This window comes from Heterocephalus glaber, unplaced genomic scaffold (assembly GCF_053883595.1).
Source record: "Heterocephalus glaber isolate CG9 unplaced genomic scaffold, H.glaber_assembly_v1.0 deba00001504, whole genome shotgun sequence".
NCBI lineage: Eukaryota > Metazoa > Chordata > Mammalia > Rodentia > Bathyergidae > Heterocephalus > Heterocephalus glaber.
The window spans coordinates 15,988,488-16,014,700 of NW_028258324.1; the positions used below are offsets into that span (position 1 = coordinate 15,988,488).

General features: G+C 42.6%; 1 protein-coding gene across 8 annotated transcripts in view; it reads right to left on the reverse strand.

Moving 5' to 3' along the window:
• The window catches only part of Nmnat3 (nicotinamide nucleotide adenylyltransferase 3), a 140,471-nt gene extending 120,089 nt beyond the window's left edge, over positions 1-20,382 (reverse strand). For all 8 annotated transcript variants that reach the window (XR_002391658.2, XM_013070920.3, XM_013070911.3 and 5 more), the window contains exon 1: positions 20,127-20,382. The gene's annotated coding sequence lies outside the window, so the exon portion shown is untranslated. The remainder of the gene's footprint in view (positions 1-20,126) is intronic.
• Between the last annotated feature and the right edge of the window lie 5,831 nt (positions 20,383-26,213).

The window sequence follows — 26,213 nt, forward strand, 5'->3', positions numbered from 1 at the left end:
AAACACAGAAGAAATGGACAGATTCCTAGATACATATGAATAACCAAAGTTGAACGAAGAAGACCCAAAAATTCTAAACAACCCAATATCAACCAATGAAATTGTAAACATAATTAAAAACTTATCAACTGAGATAAGCCCGGGCCCTGATGGCTTCACTGCTGAATTCTACAAGACATTTAGACAGGAACTGCTGCCACTACTGTTTAAACTCTTCAATGAAATTGAAAGGGAAGCAATACTCCCAAATTCATTCCTGGAAGCAAGCACCACCTTGATCCCCAAAGCAGAGAAAGACCCAACTGAAAAGGAGAACTATAGGCCAATCTCACTAATGAACATAGATGCAAAAAACCTTAATAAGATACTGGCAAATAGAATGCAGAAGATCATCAAGAAGATCATACACTCTGATCAAGTGGGATTCATCCCAGGGATGCAGGGATGGTTCAATAAATGCAAATCAATCAATGTAATACACTATATCAATAGAGCCAAGGACAAAAACCATATGATTATCTCCATAGACACAGAAAAAGCACTTGACAAAATCCAACATGCATTTATGATAAAAACCCTACAAAAAATTGGAACAGATGGTCTCTACCTCAAACTGATAGAAGCCATCTATGAAAAACCAACAGTCAATATCATACTAAATGGTCAAAAACTGAAATCCTTCACACTCAAATCAGGAACAAGACAAGGATGTCCACTATCACCACTCTTGTTCAATATAGTTCTGGAAACATTAGCCACGGCAATTAGACAAGAGAAAGAAAGAAAAGGAATAAAGATAGGAAATGAAGAAGTCAAATTGTCATTATTTGCAGATGACATGATACTCTATATAGAAGACCCCAAGAACTCCACCAGAAGTCTTCTAGACTTAATAACCAAATTCAGTCAAGTAGCTGGTTACAAGGTCAACACACAAAAATCAATAGCTTTCCTCTACACCAATGACAGATTCACTGAGAGAGAAATAGGGCAAAGAATTCCTTTCACAATAGCATCCAAAAAACTGAAATACCTAGGAATCAACCTAACGAAAGAAATCAAAGACCTCTTCTCTGAAAACTATGGCACTCTGAAAAGAGACATTGAAGATGATATCAGAAAATGGACAGACATCCTCTGCTCCTGGGTAAGAAGGATTAATATAGTGAAAATGGCCATACTTCCAAAACTGCTTTATAGATTCAATGCAATTCCAATTGAGACCCCAGCAGCATACTTCATAGACCTTGAGAAAACAATCCAAAAATTCATTTGGAACAAGAAGAGACCCAGAATAGCAAAAGCAATTCTAGGTAACAGAGACATGGCAGGGGGTATCACAATCCCCAACCTGCAACTATACTACAAAGCTACTGTGATAAAAACAGCATGGGACTGGCAAAGAAACAGACTTGAGGACCAGTGGAACAGATTAGAAGACGCAGAAACAATGCCAGACACACTCAGCTATCTCATCTTCGATAAAGGAGCCAAACACCCTCACTGGAGGAAAGACAGCCTCTTTAATAAATGGTGCTGGAAAAATTGGGTTTCAACTTGTCAAAGATTAAAACTAGAACTATATCTCTCATCATGCACTAAACTAAAATCAAAATGGATTAAAGATCTAAATATTAAAATAGAAATGCTGAACCAGTTGGAACAGAGGTTAGGTAGAACTCTTGAAGACATTGGTGTAGGAAAAGATTTTATGAAGAAAACCTCAGTTGCCCGTGAACTAGCACAAACAATCAACAAGTGGGATCTCTTATTAAAAGGCTTCTCCACAGCAAGAGAAACCACCAGCAGTGTGAAGAGACAACCCACAAGGTGGGAAAAAATCTTCACCTGCTCTTCCTCAGACAAAGGTCTACTATCTCGAATCTATAAAGAACTTAAAAAGATCAGACCTCCCAAATTTAAAGACCCAATCAGAAAATGGGCATCTGAAATGAACAGACATTTCTCAGACAAAGAAGTAGAAATAGCAAATAAATACATGAAAAAATGTTCAACATCACTGGTCATTCGAGAGAGGCAAATGAAAACAACGCTGAGATTCCACCTCAGTCCAGAAAGAATGGCTGCTGTCATGAAATCAACCCATAACAAATGCTGGCAGGGCTGTGGGGAAAGAGGAACTCTGCTCCACTGCTGGTGGGAGTGTAGACTGGTGCAAGCACTGTGGAAATCAGTATGGAGATACCTCAAAGAACTAGGAATGGAAGTCTCATTTGACCCCACCATTCCACTGCTGGAGATCTTCCCCAGTGAATTAAAAGAATTATACCACAGTGATATATGTGCACCCATGTTCATAGCAGCACAGTTTTTGATAGCTAAAACTTGGAAACAGCCCAAATGCCCATCAACTGGAGACTGGATAAAGAAAATGTGTTTTTTAAAAATAAAATGGAGTACTACTCAGCCATAAAAAGGAGAAATTAGAGACATTTACAGGTAAGTGGATGCACATTGAGGTGATACTCTTAAGTGAAATAAATAGGACACATATGCATAAATACCGAATAGTTTCTCTGGTGTGAGAAACTCCAAGTGCAAATAAGGACTAAAATGTATAATAGATAATGTGAAATAGGAAGAAAAGGGACAAAGGGGAAGGAAGTGGGACAGCTAGGGGAAAGGATAGAAGGGAATGGGATTAACATGAGAAAATGGAAAAATAGGAACAAAATCTTTGTAAATAGGGAGGAATGGAGGGGTTGAAGGGAGGGCTGGGCAAGGGTGAAAAATAAGAACCAGGAGAGATTATGTAAAGGTGCAAATTTCCAACGATGAATGCCATTATATTGTATACCTAAAATGTACCAATGATTAGAATGAATAATCGATAATGCAAAATAGGAAGAAAAGGTCCAAAGGGGTAGGGGTAGTGGGAGGGGCAAGGGAAAGGAAAGGAGGGAAAGGAAAAATGATGAGAAATGGAAAAAATGGAAATAAAGTCTTTGTAAATAGGGAAGGGTGGAGGGGGTGAAGGGAGGGCTAGGATGGGAGAAAATAAGAACCAAGATGCATCATGTAAAGGTACAAGTTCCCAATGAGAAATGTAATTATGTATACCTAAAATGTACCAATAAAAGAATTTAAGAAGAAAAAAAAAAGAAGTGAAAAATTCCACTTTCTTGGGTTTTCATCAGGACAGCAGTTCATCAGTGATATATGAGGATGTGTGATGACCACTGTCCACACTGTCCCCTACTACACCGCTCTGTGGGTGCTATTCTGACTCTGACAAGGTGTCAGAGTCATCCCAGGGTGACCTTTGGGCTACAACTTCCCTGTTTGTGCCTAAAGACCAGCCAGTGTCAAGGACAAACTGAGGAAGGAGCTATACTTGATGTGGCAACTGCCACAAAGACACCACTAGAAGAGGCAGAATACAGGCCACCAGCCACCTGTACTCCGTTACCTCTTGGCTTCTCTTCCTCCCTCCTTGTCCCTCATCTTACAGTATGAACACAGCTACCTGGGCTGAGTAGTGTGGAAAATGAGCTATTATAGCCTCGGATGTGCCCTCTAGGAGCCCATGTCTGGAGGCCATGTCCCTCTAGGAGGCCTGGGAAACACCGTGCTAGAAGGAAATGCAGGGTGCATGGGAAGAGGAGGCCCACACTGGGCTGGGCTTTTGAGAGAGGCTTCCTAAATGTATTCTTTCACATGAATGAGGGTATGTGCAAGTCACTCACTGTAGTGTTGTCTGTAACAGCAATGTGCTGGAAGCAGCTCAGTGCCCACCCATAGAAAACTGATAAAATAAGCCAAGGTAAAGCTGTCCCATAGAATGCTATCCAAGAAGGTGGGCAGAGGGCCAGAGAGAGGGAGATAGGGAGGAAGGGAGAGAGAAGATAAGGGCACAGAAAAGAGAAGAATAAAGGGATAGCATGAGAGAGACTTCTTAGGTAGTAATAAGGAAAGCATTCCCAGAAACACTGTTAGGTGAAAAAAAGCAAAAGCAGAACAATAGTACAGGATACTGCTTTGTATAAAAACAGTTAAGTACACAAATGTATGCTAACTCTCAAAGTATATACAAAAAAAAAAAAACAGTGATTGTTTTTTGGGTTTTTTTTTGGTACCAGGGATCGAACTCGGGTCCTTGCACTTGCGCAGCAGGCGGCGAAACCACTGAGCTAACTCCCCGGCCCTAAAACCAGTGATTGTTTATGAGGCAGTAGCAGTAGAAGATGGGATGAGAGTGAATATTTTCATTGTATATATTTATATTTTTAATTTTTCTTTAACTTTCATATGCTGTAAATATATTAGCTATTCCAAAAAAGTGAAAAACAAAACAGAAACCTTCAGTGCATTTAGGTTAGTTCTCTTAGACACAGTAGGGGACTGTGGGAAGAGGTATTTTCCAATACTTCCACAACACTATCTCCCATCCACAAACTGTTCTTACACTGTGACCATGACATGCCTCCTATGAGCTGGGTCTATGTACCTCTCCTTGAAGCTAGGCAGGTCGGTACATATGGCAGAAGTGATGCTATGAGAATTATGAGGGGAGGTCAGAGGAGGTGAGCCAGCTTCTGTCTGGTCCTCTTGGGATATGTGTTATAGAGCCCAGCTGCCATGGTGGGAAGAGATCCAGGCCACAGAAAAAGACATCCAGCCAACATCCTGGCTGAGGTCGTCCAGCCTCTGTCAACCACCAGCCACTAAGTTAGGAAGTCCTTAAGGTGACTGGCTGCAGCCACCATCTAACTGCCACTGAATGAGAGCCCCAGAGCAAGTCGAGCCCAGGCAACTCTCACAAATATGAGAGATAATAATGTTAAAAGATTAAAAGATTGTCAAAAGATTAATAGAGATTAATAAAATCTTATTAAAAGATTAATATAAATAGTTTTGTTTTAAGCTTCTAAGTTTTAAGGAGCAGTTCTTGATTTTTATACCTATTCTACATTTGACTTTCTAAGATGGCAGGTTTCTGACAAGCTTATAACAATTACCTATGATTCCAAGAAGGTATCAGAAATACACTGATGGGGAAAGTGTTTCGTTGGCCTTGACAAATGAAGGAATAGTCTAGAACAAATACGATGTGTCACTCTGGATGTCTCTGGAAGCCACAAGAGGAATTATGCAACAGGGTACCAGATGAGGAGGAGATAAGGACGCACAAAGTATCTACACAAAGGTAAGAGTTGAAATCCAAAGTATGGATGAAATCATCTGGGTGGAGCGATAAGACAAGAGGAGGCCAAGAGAAGAAAGTCATCACTTTCCTCTGAAAATTCCTGCAGAGGAAAAGGGAGCAGGGAAAGGAATCAGTGAAAGAACAAGAGGAGAGAAAAATCCAAGAAAGAACAGTTCAAAAGGTGGGCATGGATAGCGGGATCACATGTTGCATAGAAAATATGAACAGAGAATGCCTGCAAAGTTTGGTAATGTGGAGGTCACTGGTGACCCACTGAAGAGCAGTCATCCTGGAGTGGTAGAAAAACAATCAAAATTTCTATGTATTTCCATTAATACAAATGACTTCACTCAAACTTTAGAAGAGAGAGAATAGCACAAAATTTTAAGTTATTTGCTTAATCTTCTGAGCAAGAGGAAAGGAAATCAAGAAGAAATGAAAAAAATCAGAATTCACATGACAAGATAAAAGGGAGACAAACATTGACAAATTAAATAACTACCATCGCATGACACGGGCTGGCTAAAAAGGCACAAGGTGATCAAACCAACTGCCTCTTCAATTCATCTTTGTTTTTCTACTAGTGAAACTATGAAAGCTTCTTTTGTTGACCATTCTCAGCAACAGTAAGGACAAGTTAAAAAGCTTCAGGCACAAGGTGAGTCCACAGGATTCAAAGCCACTAGATGCACTGCAGCAGCAAAGCAGAGCACATTGCAGAGCAGGATACAGGCTCTGAGATCACTCAGTGGCATCTGCCACATGCATTGGGCAGGGGAACAGGGCGTGAAATAGGGGATCTGTCATTCCAGTCTTCATGGACTGCATCTCAGACCACAATTTGAAGGGAAATAGTTTCATTTCTTTCAAACATCAGGATCTTGAAGTCTTTCTATACAAATTCTAAAATGTCCATAACTCTCAGTATATGAACTGTAGCCACTAAACCCTATTGAGTTTGCTATATGAACATTTTAAAATCATCTCTTGGAGTAAGATCTTCATTTGTGATGGCAAGTATTTGAACAAACTTAAAAAATATATGGAGATTGTTCCTAGAATCAGCATTATGCCCCAAATTTCTGCTGCTATTCCTCCTCTACACCTAGGGGGGAAAAAAAGAACCCATGCAACTATAGGTGAATTAAACTAAAATGTCAGCACAACCATATCCCATGTCTCAGTTGAGAAGATATTTTGCTGAAGAGCTTACTAAATCTTTAATTGGAGATGGAGTGTTTCAGTATAAAGGCAATGACTACAAAACATTTATCACAGTGCCTAAATCCATAACTACCGAAATTCTCTGCCATCCTCTGGCATTAGTGTCCATATAGTAAATCCAGTATTAATGTTGAAACAGCACAAACATAAACCATAGGTTGATTCAGATGATGTTAAATACTTTTTCTCAATGAATTTTTCTTTTAAAATCACCACAATATACTAGAAAAATAACAGGAATAATCAAGCCAAGAAGAAGGGGCAGACATTGCCACAATCCAGATAAATCTTATACACTCAGATTCTCTTTTAAAGTGCTGGATCTCAAACTGTACAGCTGCAGAACACTAGTGTTTGGCCACTTAAATCACATATTTGGAGTCTATGGTAATATTTTCACAAAATCTCATAATTTTGGGAGGTTGTACTATTTAATGCAGTCTTCAGTTTGGTGTAACTGGGTGTGTGATGCAGTATGTAATTATGAATTTGGTTATCTCAGTTTAGCACCCTGGCAATGTCCATAGTATTTAGGGAATAATGTTACAGTGCACACTGCCAGGGATGTGCCCTGTGCCTCAGGCTTTGCCATCTTAGGGCAAACCAGCTTGATATCCATCTGGGAGCATCTGCGTCTCTCTGTCCTGAGGCTTTACCTGGCTACTGGAACCTGCCAGAGGACCGAAGAACTAATTTTCCATAAAGAAGGATGTTCAACTAATGACTGACAGGAAGAGTGTGTCTATACCCAGCCCCCAGCCCCTGAGAGGATAACTCTGGTGCAGGAGTTCTGAAGACTCTCACGTTGGTAACGAGCTTAATAGCGCACTTCCTTGGCTCATTCATCTACTTGCTGGTGCTTCCTGAGATCCCCTCCTAGATAAACTACTTAAATTCAAATCCTTGTCTCAAATAAGGATGTGTTAAGACTTCCCAGTGTTTGGGCAAATGAATGAGGCTGACTTAGGATATACTGTTGGCCAGGCCCTTGGCTTTAGCCAGCCTTAGACAGTAAAGGATACTTGGACAGAGGAAGAATTGGCAGTAAAAAAGCCTGCTTCTGAGGTACAAGAGTACCAAAGACTGCAGGACAAGAAGGCAGAAGGATGCAGGGTTACCCTGGGCAATTGCTGACCTCAGGTATGAGTGTGTGTGCGTGCGTGTGTGTGTGTATGTGTGTGTGTGTGTGTGTGGTGTTTGTGCTAGAGGTACAAACTTCATCAAAGAGGAACCCAAAGTTGGCAAAGCCTCCCCACCTCTTCTCCCACACCACTGGGACCAAGCGGGTTGGGGGGGGCAGTATTCTTCTTTAATTTAAAAGCTCTAAGAATCCGTCTTCAGGACCAGGGTGAGCAGCCAGGGCACCAGAATATGACCCTGGACTACAGAGATGGAGGCAAGGAGCCAAGCCTGCTTTAGAAATTGTTGATTAGGTTTTCTCACCCAGCAAAGGAAAGAGACAGACAAGACACCAAGAGCAGCAGTCCTCCTTCTGTAGTCTCCTTCTCGGGTTCGGAAAAGCCTCCAACGGTATCTTCCTGAAAGAGTTAAAGACATCGGCATGCCCTACCGAGGTCCTGAGTCACGCGGAAATCGCCTAATCAGCCCGCTGCAGACAGGCAGGTCTGCCCATGCCCTACCGAGGTCCTGAGTCACACAGAACATGCCAAATCAGCCTGCTGCAGACAGGCAGTTCTCCCCATGCCCTACCGAGGTCCCCAGTTGCACGGAATACACCTAATCAGCCCGCTGCAGACAGGCAGCCACCTGGTCCCACACTACAAAGACGCAGAGGACACCAGACCACCAGAACAAGGTACTGAGTCCCCCTGCTCCCGTCCCAGAGGTAGGGGCTTCTGAGGCACCATCCCACTGCTCCTGGTCCAGAGAAAGGGGCTTCCCGGTCACCATCCCTCCTGCCGCTCCCAGCCCACAGGAAAGGGCTTTTGGGTCACCATCCTTAATGCTGCTGCCGGCCCCTGTCCCACCTCTCCGAGCTCAGAGGAGGTAATCCATGCAGGCGCTAACAGCCCCCAGCCCCAGTCGAAATGAGAAAACACATAAATAAGTCTCAAAACCAGACTTCCAGAACACCTACAGGAACCCCAAAGGGAAATGAGATGGAACACCCTGATACTCAACCACCTGGACCCACTGAACTGGCAACAAAAGGGGATCTGGAAAAAAGAAATCAGAAATAATTTCTCAGATAACAGGAGAAATTGTGCCCCTAGTGCAAGACATGATTAATAAATCTAGAGAGGAGCTCAGGAACATGATGGAATCCCAACATAGGAAACAAATGGAATCCATAAAACAGATGCAAATAGATTTCCAGGACATGAAAAACTCCATTGAAAGTCTACACAGCAGAATGAGCCAATGTGAGGACAGAATTTCAGATATAGAAGATAAGATTGCAACTAGTGACCAGGAACAGAAAAATTGCTTCAAAATTATAAGGGAACATGAGAAATCAATCCAGCAGCTGCTAGATAATGCCAAAAAGAATAACATAGGACTGATTGGGCTCAATGAAGAAACAGGGGAGAGTGGAGATGACATAAAAAAATCTCTTCACAGAAATAATGGCAGAAAACTATCCAAGCAGGGGAAAAGAGCTTGACATACAGATAAGTGAGGCATATAGGACTCCAAATAGCCTTGATCAAAAAAACCTACACATAGGCATATAATTGTTAAGATTCCAGAAACACGACAGAAGAACAATATTCTCCAAGCAGTCAGAGAAAAGAAACAAATCACATACAAAGGAAAGCCCATCAGAATCACAGCAGACTTCTCAACACAAACCATCAAGGCAAGGAGAGCTTGGAGTGACATATTCCAAGCCCTAAAAGAAAACAGCCTCAAACCCAGATTGATGTACCCTGCAAAACTATCTTTCAAAATGGATGGAGAAATAAGATACTTTCATGACAAAGAGCATCTTAGGAACTTCGTGAATACCAAACCAGCACTCCAAAGAATTTTACACAATGTCCTAGGAACAGACATTGAGGATCACAACCTCAGGAAGCAAAGCAGAATGAAACCATCTGGCACGACAAGAAATTAAATGTAAAGGGGGAGAATCCAACAAAAAGAAAAAGTCATGGCAATGACAAGTCAATATGTTTTAGTTATAACCATCAAATGTTAATGGTCTCAATTCACCAATCAAAAGAAACAGACTGGCAGAATGGGTCAAGAAGCAAAATCCAACAATATGTTGCATACAAGAAACACACTTAATTCAAAAGGAAACTCATAGACTGAAAGTTAAAGGGTGGAAAACAATACTGCATGCAACAGGAACCCGAAAAAAAGCAGGAGTAGCTATCCTCTTGGCAGATCAAGTAGATTTCAAATCAACACTGACTTAAAGAGACAAAGAAGGACACTACATCCTTGTAAAGGGAAGAATCCAAGAGGAAGAGATGACAATCATAAATATCTATGCACCAAACACTAGTGCACCCAACTATATAAAACAAATACTAACGGACATGACAAGTCATATATGCACTAATACAATTGTAGTGAGGGACCTCAACACCCCACTGTCACAAATAGATAGATCAACTAGACAACAATAAGTAATGAAAAACTAGAACTCAATCGAACTCTTGAACAAATGAACTTAACAGATGTTTACAGAGTCTTCCACTCCACAAAATCAGAATACACATTGTTCTCAGCTGCACATGGGTCATTCTCCAAAACAGACCACATACTCACACATAGAACATGTTTAAGTAAGTGCAAAGGAATTGAAGTTATCCCCTGTATATTATCAGACCATAGTGCGATGAAATTGGAGATCCATAGCAAAAGAAACTCAACAAATTTCATAAACATGTGCAAATTGAATAACACACTTCTGAATAACCAATGGGTCACAGAGGAAATTAAAGAAGAAATCAGACAGTTCCTTCAATTCAATGACAATGACAATACAACATATCGTAATCTATGGGACACAATGAAAGCAGTCTTACAAGGGAAATTCATAGCAGTGAATACACATATTAGGAAAACAGAGCGAGCCCAATTAAACAACCTGATGCTGAACCTCAAGCTTCTAGAAAAAGAAGAGCAGGACAACCCCAAAGCTCATACAAGGGAGGAAATTACAAAGATCAGAGGAGAAATCAATGCAATGGAGACTAAGAGAATGATACAAAAAATCAATGAAGCCAAGAGTTGGTTCTTCAAAAGAATCAACAAAATTGACAAACCTTTAGCCAACCTTTTCAGAAAAAGGAAAGAAAAGGCCCAAATCCATGCAATTAGGAATGAAAAGGGTGAAATTAAAACAGACCCAGCAGAAATCCAGAGGATCATCAATACCTACTTCCAGAACCTATACGCCAATAAAATGGACAACACAGAAGAAATGGACAGATTCCTAGATACATATGAATTACTAAAGTTGAATGAAGAAGACCTAAAAATTCTGAACAACCCAATATCAACCAATGAAATTGAAAATGTCATTAAAAACTTATCAACTAAGAAAAGCCAGGGCCCTGATGGCTTCACTGCTGAATTCTACAAGACATTTAGAGAGGAACTGCTGCCATTACTGTTTAAACTCTTCAATGAAATTGAAAGGGAAGCAATACTCCCAAATTCATTCCTGGAAGCAAGCATCACCTTGATCCCCAAAGCAGAGAAAGACCCAACTGAAAAAGAGAACTATAGGCCAATCTCACTAATGAACATAGATGCAAAAGTCCTTAATAAGATAATGGCAAACAGAATGCAGAAGATCATCAAGAAGATCATACACTCTGATCAAGTGGGATTCATCCCAGGGATGCAGAGATGGTTCAATGTGCGAAAATCAATCAATGTAATACACTGTATCAAAAGAGCCAAGGACAAAAACCATATGATTGTCTCCATAGACGCAGAAAAAGCACTTGACAAAATCCAACATGCATTTATGATAAAAACCCTACAAAAATTGGAACAGATGGTCTCTACCTCAAACTGATAGAAGCCATCTATGAAAAACCAACAGCCAATATCATACTAAATGGTCAAAAACTGAAATCCTTCACACTCAAATCAGGAGCAAGACAAGGATGTCCACTATCACCACTCTTGTTCAATATAGTTCTGGAAACATTAGCCACGGCAATTAGACAAGAGAAAGAAAGAAAAGGAATAAAAATAGGAAATGAAGAAGTCAAATTGTCATTATTTGCAGATGACATGATACTCTATATAGAAGACCCCAAGAACTCCACCAGAAGTCTTCTAGACTTAATAACCAAATTCAGTCAAGTAGCTGGCTGCAAGGTCAACACACAAAAATCAATAGCTTTCCTCTACACCAATGACAGACTCACTGAGAGAGAAATAGGGCAAAGAATTCCTTTCACAATAGCATCCAAAAAACTGAAATACCTAGGAATCAACCTAATGAAAGAAATCAAAGACCTCTTCTCTGAAAACTATGGCACTCTGAAAAGAGACATTGAAGATGATATCAGAAAATGGACAGACAGCCCCTGCTCCTGGGTAGGAAGGATTAATATAGTGAAAATGGCCATACTTCCAAAATTGCTATATAGATTTAATGCAATTCCAATTGAGACCCCAGCAGCATACTTCATAGACCTTGAGAAAACAATCCAAAAATTCATTTGGAACAAGAAGAGACCCAGAATAGCAAAAGCAATTCTAGGTAACAGAGACATGGCAGGGGGTATCACAATCCCCAACCTGCAACTATACTACAAAGCTACTGTCATAAAAACAGCATGGAACTGGCAAAGAAACAGACTTGAGGACCAGATAAACAGATTAGAAGATGCAGAAACAACGCCAGACACACTCAGCTATCTCATCTTCGATAAAGGAGCCAAACACCCTCACTGGAGGAAAGATAGCCTCTTTAATAAATGGTGCTGGAAAAATTGGGCTTCAACTTGCCAAAGATTAAAACTAGACCTGTATCTCTCATCATGCACTAAACTAAAATCAAAATGGATTAAAGATCTAAATATTAAAATAGAAACTCTGAACCAGTTGGAACAGAGGTTAGGTAGAACCCTTGAAGACATCGGTATAGGAAAAGATTTTATGAAGAAAACCTCAGTTGCCCGTGAACTAGCACAAACAATCAACAAGTGGGATATCTTCTTATTAAAAGGCTTCTCCACAGCAAGAGAAACCACCAGCAGTGTGAAGAGACAACCCACAAGGTGGGAAAAAATCTTCACCTGCTCTTCCTCAGACAAAGGTCTACTATCTCGAATCTATAAAGAACTTAAAAAGATCAGACCTCCCAAATTTAAAGACCCAATCAGAAAATGGGCATCTGAAATGAACAGACATTTCTCAGACAAAGAAGTAGAAATAGCAAATAAATACATGAAAAAATGTTCAACATCACTGGTCATTGGAGAGATGCAAATGAAAACAATGCTGAGATTCCACTTCACTCCAGAAAGAATGGCTGCTGTCATGAAATCAACCAATAACAAATGCTGGCGGGGCTGTGGGGAAAGAGGAACCCTGCTCCACTGCTGGTGGGAGTGTAGGCTGGTGCAAGCACTGTGGAAATCAGTATGGAGATACCTCAAAGAACTAGGACTGGAAGTCCCATTTGACCCTGCTATTCCACTGCTGGGGATCTTCCCCAAAGAATTAAAAGAATCATACCACAGTGATATATGTGCACCCATGTTCATAGCACCACAGTTTGTAATAGCTAAAACTTGGAAACAGCCCAAATGCCCATCAGGTGGAGACTGGATAAACAAAATGTGGTTTTTTTAATAAAATGGAGTACTACTCAGCCATAAAAAATGAGAAGTTAGAGACACTTACAGGTAAGTGGATGCACATTGAGGCGATACTCTTAAGTGAAATAAATAGGACACACATGAATAAATACCAAATAGTTTCTCTGGTGTGAGAAACTGAAAGTGTAAATAAGGACTAAATGTATAATAGGAAAAGGGGCAAAGGGGAAGGAAGTGGGAGGGCTAGGGGAAAGGATAGAAGGGAATGGGATTAATATGAGAAAATGGAAAAATAGGAACAAAATCTTTGTAAATAAGGAGGACTGGAGGGGTTGAAGGGAGGGCTGGGCAAGGGTGAAAAGTAAGAACCAAGAGAGACTATGTAAAGGTGTAAATTTCCAATGATGAATGTCATTATATTGTATACCTAAAATGTACCAATGATTAGAATGAATAATCGATAATGCAAAATAGGAAGAAAAGGTCCAAATGGGTAGGGGTAGTGGGAGGGGCAGGGGAAAAGAAAGAAAGGAAAGGAAAAATGATGAGAAATGGAAAAAATGGAAATAAAGTCTTTGTAAATAGGGAAGGGTGGAGGGGGTGAAGGGAGGGCTAGGAATGGGGAAAAAATAAGAACCAAGATGCATCATGTAAAGGTACAATTCCCAATGAGAAATATAATTGTGTTGTATATCTACAATGTACCAATAAAAGAATTTAATAAAAAAATAAAAAATAAAAAAAAAGAAATTGTTGATTAAAATATTTAATTCAGGATAAGGCCACAAATGTGGTACCCTGAAAATAGCAAACAGCAGAATGATCATTATTCAACTTGGCTCATGTTAAGATTTTTAAAAATTTTATAGGAATAATAAAGAAATATAGAAAGTTTGAAATCGTGGGAAACAAAAGTACCCATAGTTGCTCTGTCCATATGCAACTCTTGTCCCTTTGGAGGGTTTTCTTGCAGACTGCTCTCCTGAGTACATTTTTAGTGTAATGGCATCCTGCTCACTATGCATGTAAAGGTTTCCTATGTTACTAACCTTCACGTTTTTTAAGCACTACATAGTATTCCATCAATCTGGTATGCTTGTAATTTCACTATCCACCTATACTGTGCATTCAGGTCACATCTAAGTTTCCACCTTTATAAGTAATGTTGTAAGCAACTTTATACAGTGGCCCTTTCCACTTTTCAGACTATTTTCCTAAAGTGGAATCCCAGAAGCCAAGAAGTAGTAGAATTTCAGTGACATCTAAAACAGGCAGGCCTTCTACTTTTATCATCTATGTCCTTTGATAACTCACAAAATAGAAAGTGGGTAACAGACACCATCATCCTTTCTCTCACAAAGAATACAAGAATGGCCAATGGCATCATAAATGTTTCAAAGAAGGCTGGATGGGGAATTTAAAGCAAAGCAGGCTTTGATACTAAGGATATGGTCTGTGCAGTAAACGTCTATTTCTGATCTTTAAAATGCACATTGGAAAGTCAATAATAATTTCCAGATAAGACTCCTACATAAGAATTCACGTAACAGTGTTCTGTCCTTATGATCACCTGCTCAGAGAAACTTTCAGCCTTCCGAAGCCTTCTCTTTCCCGGCCTGGTGTGATTCCCTTACTGACACTGACATTCACTCTACCCCATCTGTGGAGCTCAAATTCAGGTTAGTGTGCACAAGCAATATAGAAAGTTTTTATCATTCGCCATCCTCCACCCCAAGCAAACTACTTGGCAAATGGCAGAGCTGCTGATGGCTGTGGCTAGGATGAAATCAGGCTGAATGAACACCACATTCTGCCATCCTCAGAACAACGTGACACAAGGGAGGGACCAAGGTCTACACTAAGCCCCACAGGCCTGCCTCTAGTATGCCGACTCCCTCCTGCAAGGCAGCCCCACCTCCCACTTGGGCTTGGTCCTGTTCTGACACTTCATTTTTATAAGAGGAAGCAAGGGAGGGGGACTGATGGAGGCAGAAGGCAGGAAGAAGATTGGCTGTAATTTAAAACCATCTTTGGAGCTCTAAAAGAATTCCAGGTTGAGTGATGGACACATTTACTCCTCAGAACCTTTTACATAAATATCCACCACTTAATATGCACTTTCAAGAGGCATAAATACCATCCCTGTGTGTCAGCCTTTATGGAAGAGAGATTTCCAGAGCTGCTTCTTTGCTATGTGGCTACAACCACACAATCACAATTCTACTAATGCTGTACTTGGAGTACAGCCTTCCCCACTGGCCTAGTCTCGGAGGTCGAATCTGCCCCTCCTGAAGAACTTGGAGGCCTCTTCCATTTCTGTGCAGCCATGCAAGTCACTCCTTTCTTTGCTCCTGGAAAGATGGAAGCTCATGTCTCCAAATATGCTCTACATCTAAGACTGGTGGAGAACAAAAGTGTATTTTGTTGATAGTGCTGGGCAAATGAATAATACCCAGGTATGGTTTCCCAGGGCTGTCTGGATCATGTACCACTGCCTCTCTGTTCTCAGAGGAACTGAACATGCTTGAAGGCAGGCATGGTGTCCTCTGGAGGACTGCTGGCTCCTCATGAAGGACTGAGCTGCAATAGCTAGGTTCTGCCTAGTGAGGCACACCCCCAGCTCACTGCCCCTGCCGCATGCAAACTGGTGAGTCTGCCCTTCAGGACGACAGCAGTTGGCTTTGTCCTTCTCTCCTCTCCCAAGGCAGACTGCTGGCCACCACACAAATAACACCATACTGGACCTTCAGCCTGGTGCCCAGGGAAATCAAAGAGGACAGGTAGACTCTCTCAGTTGGAAGGCAGAGGGTTCCAGCACTCACCCCACCAGATGCACCTTCAGGCAAGCAGGATGCCTGTCTGCTGCTGCCACCCAGAAGGACATGGATGACACTAATGAGTGGAGCACCCAGTGATGCAGTGTCCAAGGAGACACTCTGTAAAGTCTAAAGAGGCAAGAGAATTGGAGAATTAAAACCATTCTCCTATTTGGAAGCGGTGGCACAGTCATTTTCACAGTACACAATCTCAGTAAGATTACCCTGGTGGCATAAAACACTGTTTACTGGAATTAATGCAAGAAACACCATACAAAACCTTTAAAGGTATAAGAATAAATGAATATAAAACTCCAATCAACGTTTATGGGTTTGCTATATCTATATTGATACTAACTCTATCTGTCTCACTTTTACACACTCTCATGGCACAAAGGCTCCTCTGTGGTGACAATTAACTCAGTTTATGATTTATTGCTGTATGATTAGGAGCTTCTGTCTCATGATGTGTGTGGGCTTCAGAAGGATCAGGACTGTGTCACTTATGACTCCCATTTGAAACCCCAGGGCAGTGCCTGAAGTATCTGTAGAAGGATAAAGGGAAGGAAAAAGAGAGAGAGGGAGGGGAGATGGAATGCCAGGCACAGTGCTGGGTACCAGGAAGACTTGGTGCCCAACAGTGGAAGTGTTTGTGGTCCTCAAGGGAAGTGTTCAGGGCTGCTGGAGTGGGGGCAAGCACCAGAAGTGCCCCTGGTGCAGTGCGAAGGCCATGGTTGGAAGGGAGAGGGCCTAGGAAGGCTTTTATGAAACAGGCAGGGGCTCTGAAGCTACCCTGTATTGCAGCTTTAGGGGCAGCTGTGGCCAGAGGCAGACGTAAGGGCACTGATATGCAGGCTAGGCCTTCACTGGGTAAGGAGAGGCCAGGTGCAGAGACAGCACTCTTGGGTGGACAGAAAGGCAGCTCTGACTTCCAGAAAACACTGTCAATTTTCATGCAAAGCCCTTTCACTCAAAAACACATTGCCTTAGAGAACTTTAGGTTCCCTAAGGGCTAATTTCCTAGGTTCACACTAGCAACAGAATATTCCTAATCCCTAAACACGCATGCAGGTCTTGTGTATGAAAGACAATGATGAGGGTTTCAGGAGTTCGCTGTGGTTTGTTAAACAGCATCACACAGAACTGCATGGCTAAGACAGTGGAGCAGGAACTGCTGTCCTGAGGCCCGCCCAGCCCAAAGGGACCTGTTCATTTTTACTAGGGAACTATGATAAATGAGCAAAGAAAGACACTGGTCAGGATAAGCCACTTTATTTAAGAGCTTCGAAGCCAAAAGTGGTTTAACATAGATGCATGGAAGATTTATCTAGATGATAAAATATCTGAACTTGAAAGGTACATAAATTATAATTTTGCAGGTTTCTTTCCTTTTAAGATCTCACATAGTCAAGTGCTTTAAGTAATGAATGAAATGTACGTGAAGTTGAGCACATTTCACACAAGCTGTCTGCTTAGTGTCTGCAGAGCACTTCAGATGAGACTGAACTCAGGCCATCCGTGCCTGTGCCCTTTAGCATCCATCAGACAGTGGGGAGCACTGGGAAGATTAATAAATATAATAAAAATATGACAGCTATTATTTATTGAGCACTTTCCATACTATACACTGTGCACTGAGGTCAGTGCTTCATATACTTACCTTGGTTAATGACCCAAAGAGTCTTATGTAATAGATACAATGAGTCCCATTTTACAGATGGAAAAATTTGGTTTAGAGAGTTTCTGTGATGTGTAGGAGGTCACACAGGCAATATTATCTGACTACTACCACACTGCAACACACATGAAAATGTATGGCCCTCAGCAAATGCTTAAAAATGTTAGTTATCTCTGACTTCATACTCTTAAAAAATTCACCTATACACTATGGAAAGTTTATGTTTGGTTTATTTTCATTTATTCATCTGTTCTATCATTCATGTATTTTATGCATAGTACTCTGCTGGGTGCGAGGGTTACAAAATTGGGGTTCACAGTTCCTAGCCCATTGAGAGGGCCAGACCAATTTCAGGCACCTGGTTTACTCATATGCATACACAGGGGAGAGGCAGACGCCTGCAGGGGACCTGTGTCCTGCCATAAGCCAAAGATACAGCCTGAAAGAGACAATTTTAGTCTTCAACTGTAGTCCCTGCTTCTTCCAATATTTGCTATTTTCTGAATTGAGTCTTCATAGACACTCAGACTCCTAGGCCTTCTGACAGTGTGGCTGCCAGAAGCCCTTTATCATGCAGAACAGCCTTCTCATCCGGAGGCTGAGGCTTTCCAGTAAAACCACTTCAACAGATAATGCAACTTTCCCACTAATCACCCTGCACAGTGCTTCATGTCCCTCCACCTTCCCTCGGCCCCCCATCATCTTGTTTCATCACCATTTGCCTGAAATAAGGAATAGGCCGAAGAAGCAGCACTAGTAACTCTTTACACGTCAGGCATGGCAGTATGTATTTTAGGTACTTATGAAAATCCCCATAATAAACTCTAAGATAGGCACCATGCTTACTCCTATTTTAGTTTATTCAGAGGAAGCAGAGGCTGAGAATTAACATTTCTTCAGGGCCAACTACATGCCAAGCATCTGCTAAGCTTGCCAAATCCTCACAACTCAGAGGCTGGGTGACCAGGTCTGTGACCACCAAGCTTCCTTTCTCTCTGTGGCTGGACACTGCCATGGTTTGAGAGGAGAAACCGGCTGCACCAAGACCCCCTTCCGTGCTCCCTCCAACACCCTTGGTTAACATCTTGCCACTCCCCACAAATGGCACCAGGCACCTCCCTCCACTGTGTTCCCCTCTCTGGCCCTCCCAGCCAATTTCACAGAGCAAATGCAGTGTCTCCACCAACACTGTGAAAAGAACCACAGCAGGTATGTGGATCATTCAAGCCCATAAAATACACCCGTAACTGACTGATAGGTGTTTTCTGCAGCCCCAAATACTCTCCCAAATCCATGGGGTCTTAGGGTCTAAGAGACCTAAGCCAGAGACTAGCAGACTCACTGTCTCTGGAGAGCCTTCTGCCAGTTTGAGAGGATGACTCCAGGAGCCCAGAGCCACTGTGACGGGCAGAAAGGCACTGATTCTCAGTGCAGTGTGAGCCTGATGTTCTGGGGGGCTCATGGAGTTGGCAGGGTACCATCTCTGGCCAAGTCAGAGGGTCAGACCCCTTGCTCTGTTTCTACCAGGCTGCAACTGGCACTTTATTCCACCTGGCCCACCACACTTGGCTCCAGGAGTCTGGTGTCTGAGTTCTCTCTGAATCCTTGGGGCAAGGTAAAGTGGATGCCAGTCAAATGTTTCCAGAATTAATGACTAACCCAGTCCTCACCTCAGAGAACAGGCTGTTTGCGAGACTACTGGGAGCCCCTCACTGGACAGAGAAAGGGCTCAGAAGAGGGGAAGGGAGGGCTCAGAGGCAGGCACAATGCGGCCAGTCCAAGAACATGAGGTTTTCTTGCACAGCATCATTCCGTCGCTTCCTCACTCCTCCCGGGAACAGTGCTGTCCTCCACGCTTAAGGCTGCTGTCCCCATGGGCAGGCACAGTCCCAGCGTCCAGAGGAGGAAGTCAATGGCAGGGCACTAGCTCTCCTCTCAGACACTACTGACCCTTCTCCCTCAAACAAGCCACTTTCTCTCCCTGCAAAATGTGCCCGCTCTGTTGTTTCCCACCCTTAAACTCTTTGATTGACATCCTAGTTTTAGCAGCAGCAGCCCTGATAACAGCTCTCCAGCACCACGTTTTCTACCTCTAAGGCTCCTACCAGCCTCAGCTCTCACAACTTTGAGTGTGGACTTGACCTTGTGGCAGCACCGAGTAGCTCAAGGTATTTGCTGAATAGTTATTTTTAAGTGTTGAGTGCAGGCTGCTGGAGGTGGGATCCGAACCCAAGTCTAATTAGGCCCAAGTGGGAGTCACGGGGTCAGGGAGGTTAGGAAGATGCGCCTCAGCGACAAAGGGCGGCGCGTAGAGATGGGGCGGAGCTGTTCTCTTGCAGCTCCGCTGCCACCAGTCGCCCGAGAGCCAGCGCCTGGGTCTCCACCAGGACGCGAGTCACGTGGGCCCAGCCCAACTCCAGGTCCTCGCAGGCGCCCAGGGGGTCAAAACGGGGCGGACCAGGGCCCTTGGCGGCACTTACCTGAGCCTCACGGGGTTCCGCAGTGGCAGCGGGCGAATGTCGGGGGACGGCGGGGCCAAACCAGGACTGTTGTCCACGCTCAAAGATCAGACGGAGGCCAAGACGGGTGTCGGGCCGCTGGGTCGCTTCCGGGCCGGACAGCCGAGAGACTGGGCCGCTCCGCCCCCTCGCTGGGGGTGGGGACCAAGGCAAATTTGACCTTGAGCTTCCCGGGCTCCCCGCTGGGGGCGGAGTCTAAGGGAAACAGCTCTGCGCCCCGCCCCCTCGCAGTGGATGGGTCCTAAAACCAGTCTCGCCCCGCCCCTTAGCCAAGCCCCGCCCACTCCCACCCCCTCCGCTCCTGTCCATTGGGTCCCAACCGGTCCGTACCTGTTGGTGTGGTGTGCACATTTGCTTTTTATTTTCCTGCTTTGTATTCCGTTTGTTTCTTATTTTTATTTAATTTCATCTTTTTTCTTAAAGATTTAATTTTAAAAATCGGAGTAATGCATAAGTATTTTTTACAAAACAAAATTATCGCTTATAATCAAAGCAACAGACTACCATCCTTTGCTTTGCTCCCACCCACACGCCTTTTTATCAGTTCCTCCGTTTAGTTTTTCTGGTGGTCACCTCTCGTCGCTAAAAAATAAGCTTACATAGCGATTTCTTGATTTATCTATTGACTCTCTGCCATGTTAGATGAGGATTTACTCTTACTGCGCCCTTGCTTCCTTCTCCTGACAAATTTACACCTCTGTTCTGAAGCCCTGCCCTGGCCAGGCTGAGACCTCAAACCAGGAGTGCATGAAGGTTTTCTGGGGACTGATGCTTCTACAATTGTGGGGGAAGGGGAGAAAGTTGTAGAAAGAGAACACAGAATTAGGTCTGGAAGGTGACATTTACTTAGAATGAGGAAAGAAGTCCCAAAGAAATCCTAGGGGGTTGGAGATTCCAATCCTTATGCCCTGAGGTCTTCTTAGGTAATTTAGGTCTCTAATTTGCTTCCCTAATGCAGTCATAACTCCCAGCATTCACTAGGGCCCAGCAATCCAGAGACAGGTCCTGAAGGTCAAGATTCATCAGTTCTTGCCAATCGGATTTCCTAATGAAATGAACTTGAGTGTGTGAAAAAGACATCAAGGATAATATCAAGGTTTTGTGGTTGCTGTATATGTAATTTTCCGGGTAGTTCCCATCATGGTGACAAGTCCTCACCTGAGTATGGGGGCTGCTTTATGAAGTTGGCTCTGGACCTTGCCTCTATTGCCCGTATCCTCACAGTGCTCCTATGAGGCGGGCTGGGCAGGCACAGTGCCCCATAACTTGTCCCTCCTGTATAGTACAGAGGGACACAGCTGGTACCTACTAATTTCCCAGGCAAAGGGTACTGGAGACAGAGAATCTACTCCCTCTGTCTCCTTTCTCTCCTGCTTAGGGTGTAAAATGTGTCTCCACAAAATGACCTTGGGCGTATCACTTTGCCTTTCCTTGAAACTGGAGGTAACAACCTCCTCCCACACTGGGTTTGAGGGAGGATTAGGTAGTTTATTATCTAAAAGTAAAAAACTGATTATTTTTTGATGTTCTTTTATTGTTGTGGAGTCAGTCTGTGTCTCAGTGTAGTGGGAGCTTCATGGGAAAATTTAGGGATTTCTAAGGATCTTTATGTGTGACATGCAGTACCACAGGTTGTTTAGAACTGTTGGGTTACAATCAAAGGCTAAGTCATTCTGATTCAGAACCATGTAAGGGAAGCTTTCTTCCTAGGATAGTAAAGACAAAGAGTCTGTCTAGCCTTAGTAAAGACTACAGACCTTGCCTTGGCTTCCTGGACAAGAAGTAGTGTCTACTTCCAGTGGGAGAGAAGAGCCTCACATAACAGCCACGCTTTATCTGGCTGAAGGAAGATGGCCAAGCGATGTCATCTCAGAAAAGAAGAGGATTTTACATAGAAGATGTGTCTGTTTGAGTCTGTCAGAAGCAGATCCCAAGATAAGTAGTTGAGTGTTTGGGAGGTATAGGGAACACCAATAGAGAAGTGAAGATGTCAGGCAACCTTATGAAGAAGGCCTTGGAAAGCCAGCTACAGTAACAGATGATTAGAGCTGAATCTTGGGAGAAGACTCCAGAACGCAGTGTAAACAACATGCTTTGCAATTATCCTGCCCAAGGACTGTCTGCAGGAGGCAGATCTTCAAGTGCAAAATAGAAGAAACTGACAGATTAGTTCATGTTTTTAAAGACTTAAGAAATTATTTCCAGGCATAAAAATGTGGTTACCAAAAGGAGGTCAAGCTATAATATAACACTACCTGCAGTCTTCCTCTCACACCTCATTCTAATGAAATGAGATGCTTTGGGCAGCTATAGGGGCATATGTGGCCAATAGTCATGGTCTTGGGCTGTGATCTGAGAACATTACAGAAAATTGGCTTTCAAAGGAGCTATGATGGAGTTATAGGCTGGGTCAGCCTCTGTGTTTAGAAGAACCAATTCTAACCAATTCTAACCGTCACTTCTGAGCTTTCAGAAAGAGCAAACGCAGCCTGGGTGTGGTGGCTAGGGTAGAGTTTCAACTTCATTTTCTTTAGGATCCACCCTGGGGATTGGTGCATCACACTTACAGGTGTACTGGGTGGAGAGATCATGGAGGCTTGGCCTTGGGATCTGTGTCAGGTCCCTCACCCTTTCCTCTCTGGCCTTATTCCCTTGTGCTGCTTCCTGGCCACCATGAACTAAGCTCACATCCTTCTGTCGTGTTATCTTTGTCTTGGAGTCAGTGAATCATTGACTGAAACTGTGAGCAAATTAAACTCCTTTTTTAGTTGTGGGGTTTGGGTACTTTGTCTTAGTGATAAGAAACCTGGCTAATACATTGAGTAAAAATAAAAGTGAAAAAGGAGACTGATAAGCTTTTAAAATGACCAAAGAGAGCAAACTTTTAAATCACTACAAGTACTTCACAAAGTGGGCACTTTCTTGCAACTAATGAATGGACAATGCTAGTGCCAGGTCTTTCTTTTACAGCCGTAGAACTAAGGCTCCCTTAGAAAGCCTCCATTAGCCATATTTGGCATTGAGCTAAAAGAGTCTTTGCAAAACACAAATCAGTTCTCAACACTCCACTGCTCAAAGACCCCAGTGGCCTCTACCACAAGTAGGATAAAATCACAAAATGTCCCCATGGTCTTCAAGGCCCTTATGAATCCTGCTCTGCCAAGCCCTCTGAACATTTGCCACCCCTCACCTCTTGGCTCTGCTGCCATTTCTTGGACACACTGGCCCTATTTGCACACCTGGCCTATTGTGTTGCTGTTCTCACTGACATTATGTATTCCCAACACACTTAAAGTAACTTTCTCAATTCATTAGCTTTCTAATAGACTACCTGGCAAACACACACACATGCATGCACATGTGAGGAACTCTCATATACTACCCTTTTTTGGAGCACTCATTGCTTATTTTTGATAGCTGTTTCTCTCACTAAAGTAAAAGATCCAAAAGAGGCGGAACCCATATATCTTATTTTCTGACATACCTACACCTAGAACAGTGCCTGGTGCCTGATAGGTATGCAAAAATATGTATTGAGTGAATATAAGAATAATTTAATAAATTGAATTGAATGAATGAAGACTATCAGTAAATATACAACGGAAAAGTATTCTAGAATGAAGACTTTCAAAGAAATCTAGATTGGATTCCTCTTGCCTTGGAAAGAGTTTTGGGAATACAGAAAAGGTAAAATGAAGTAGCTGAGCTGCATTATACAATCTGATTCATAATTACAGGTTGAGTATTTGAGAAATTTTGCTGGTTTATATCTGACCCAGTGTCTGTGTTAAATATTTAAATAAAGGTTAGTTTGAAGGGCTACATTCTCAATTAAAATAGTAAAAAGAAAAAAGGTTCCCCTTGTCATTTTAATAATTCAGAATTGTGCTCTGTGGCTTCTGTTTGGTGTTGGAGAGCCCAGTATGGTAACTAGTTACCTTAAAATAGAGGCCTTGATCAAATATTTAAGATCTCACTTATTTTCATTTTCTGCATCTTCTGCATTCCTGCTTTTTCTTACCCATTCCGCAGCCACACAATTCACACACTAAAGTTAATAAAAATGTTTCATGGATTATTAAATGCAGCTAAACAATGAGCTTGTGCTAGAACATAAGGCCAAAGTGGGACCACTTTGCTGTTCTAACAAAATAATTTTTCCTTGAAGGTGTGGACTAAGAGTTTACAGAGGCTGCTCCCCTTTAGGCTGAAGTTTTCTAAGGCAGATGTGTGTGTGCTGCAGGAGAGGGTTTCAAGGGGAAAAACAAATGCTCCCTAAAAATATGTTTTACAGTGGTGCAATGAAATCTTGCAATCAAGAATAGCTGAAACCATAGCTGTAAGTGGGCCCTTGAAATTATGACAAGAAGATACAAATAGTGCCTGTTTGCTACAATAAACATTACACCCAGTAGTGAGTGAGTTTTGGTCAGTATCTATGTTGGCTTAGTTGTCTACGGAATGCTCCAGCAGCTTCCAGTGCATAAATCATCTTTCCCTAATGGAACTTTTATATTTTGCCACTGCTTCTAAAACTGGAATCCAGGCTTTGATGTCCATTTAGGACTACTCAGTAGAAAGATCACTTCTTTGATCTCTTCTCTAAGTGGTCAGAATCATAGCACATTGTTCAGGATGGGGAATACTTTAGGGATAACCCATCATTTTGTGATGAAAGAGCGAGTACACAAGGAGGTTAGATGGTTATCTCAGGATCACACACAACTGGCCAGTGGATAGGGCTGGAACATCAGTCAGGCATTTTTTTCTGTTTCAGCAATGGAAACAGTCTGCTCACTGAGTGGAAAGAACCACAATGGTAGGCTTGGATCTGCAGAACTTACAGGAAGATTGGCATTCTGGGCTTAGAAAATGACAGGAAGAAGGCAGCTCTGAAAAGTTAGAAAGTGAAAACCTTAGGAGTGAGCTGTTACTAGAGATGGTTTAGGCAGGATTCCTCTATAGGGATGGATGATTAAAGTCCAGACACTTCCTTCCCGTCTCACTCACTCATGAGTGAAAGTCCTGGGTGAGGCCTTCTGACAGGGCACAATTACACATACTTTTTTTGTTGTTTTTGGTACTGGGGATCAAACTCAGGATCTTGAACTCACCAGGCAGGCACAGTGCCACTGAGCTACATCCCCAGCCCTATTATACATACTTTTGACTGTCCTGGGAAGGTGTTGGCAAATCCCTTTGAATACGAATGTTGAAGGGAAGGCATCTGAATTTATGCTGTTGAGACTCTCAGGGTGGAGAGAGCCATTCCGCAAAAGGAACTCCCTACGGTTGCTTTAGGAGAAAGGTGTGGTGAGATCCCATTTAGTGCAGAGTGGTAGACTCCTGTGCAGCCAGAGGTTGCCTGGAGAAGGAAATGGGAGTCTGCATGGGATTCCTAGAAGGTTTGGCTCTCCAAGCACAGGAACTCCCTGCCCCTTTCCTCCTTCCTTCTTTTGGACTGGAATATGGCTAAGAGCCTGGGGGCAAAGCAGCCATCTTAAATCTATGAGGTGACAAGCATGAGATCTGAAGTCATCTGCCGAGAATGGGTGAGTGATAAATAGAAGAAATCTGATGTGTTAAATGCATCATGGAACTGCTGCACCAACTCTAAACTGCCTGCCTCCAGACTTATTTTATTGGAAAATTAAAAATTTATCGACCAAGTCACTGTAGTTGAATATCAGGAACATGCAGCCTAGCACAATGTGATAATACAAATTGGTCCTAGAATTTTGTGGGGGTTTTGGGGCAAGGCTTTTACACTGATCTACATCCCTTCACTTTTATTTTTATTTTGAGATATGGTCTCATTTAAATTTCCCAGCCGGCCTCAAACTTGCAATCCTCCTGCCTCAGCCTCCTGAATAGCTGAGATTACAGACACTTGCCACCATGCCTGGTAAATTCTGGTCTTTGATTTCTTATGCAGAGCCATTCCTGTTCTACTTACAAAGAGAGTATTCCTGCCTTCAAGAACTATGGTCAAAGTGAGACTGTATTATAAAGGGTTCTCCTGAGGAACAGAACCAATAAGACATATAG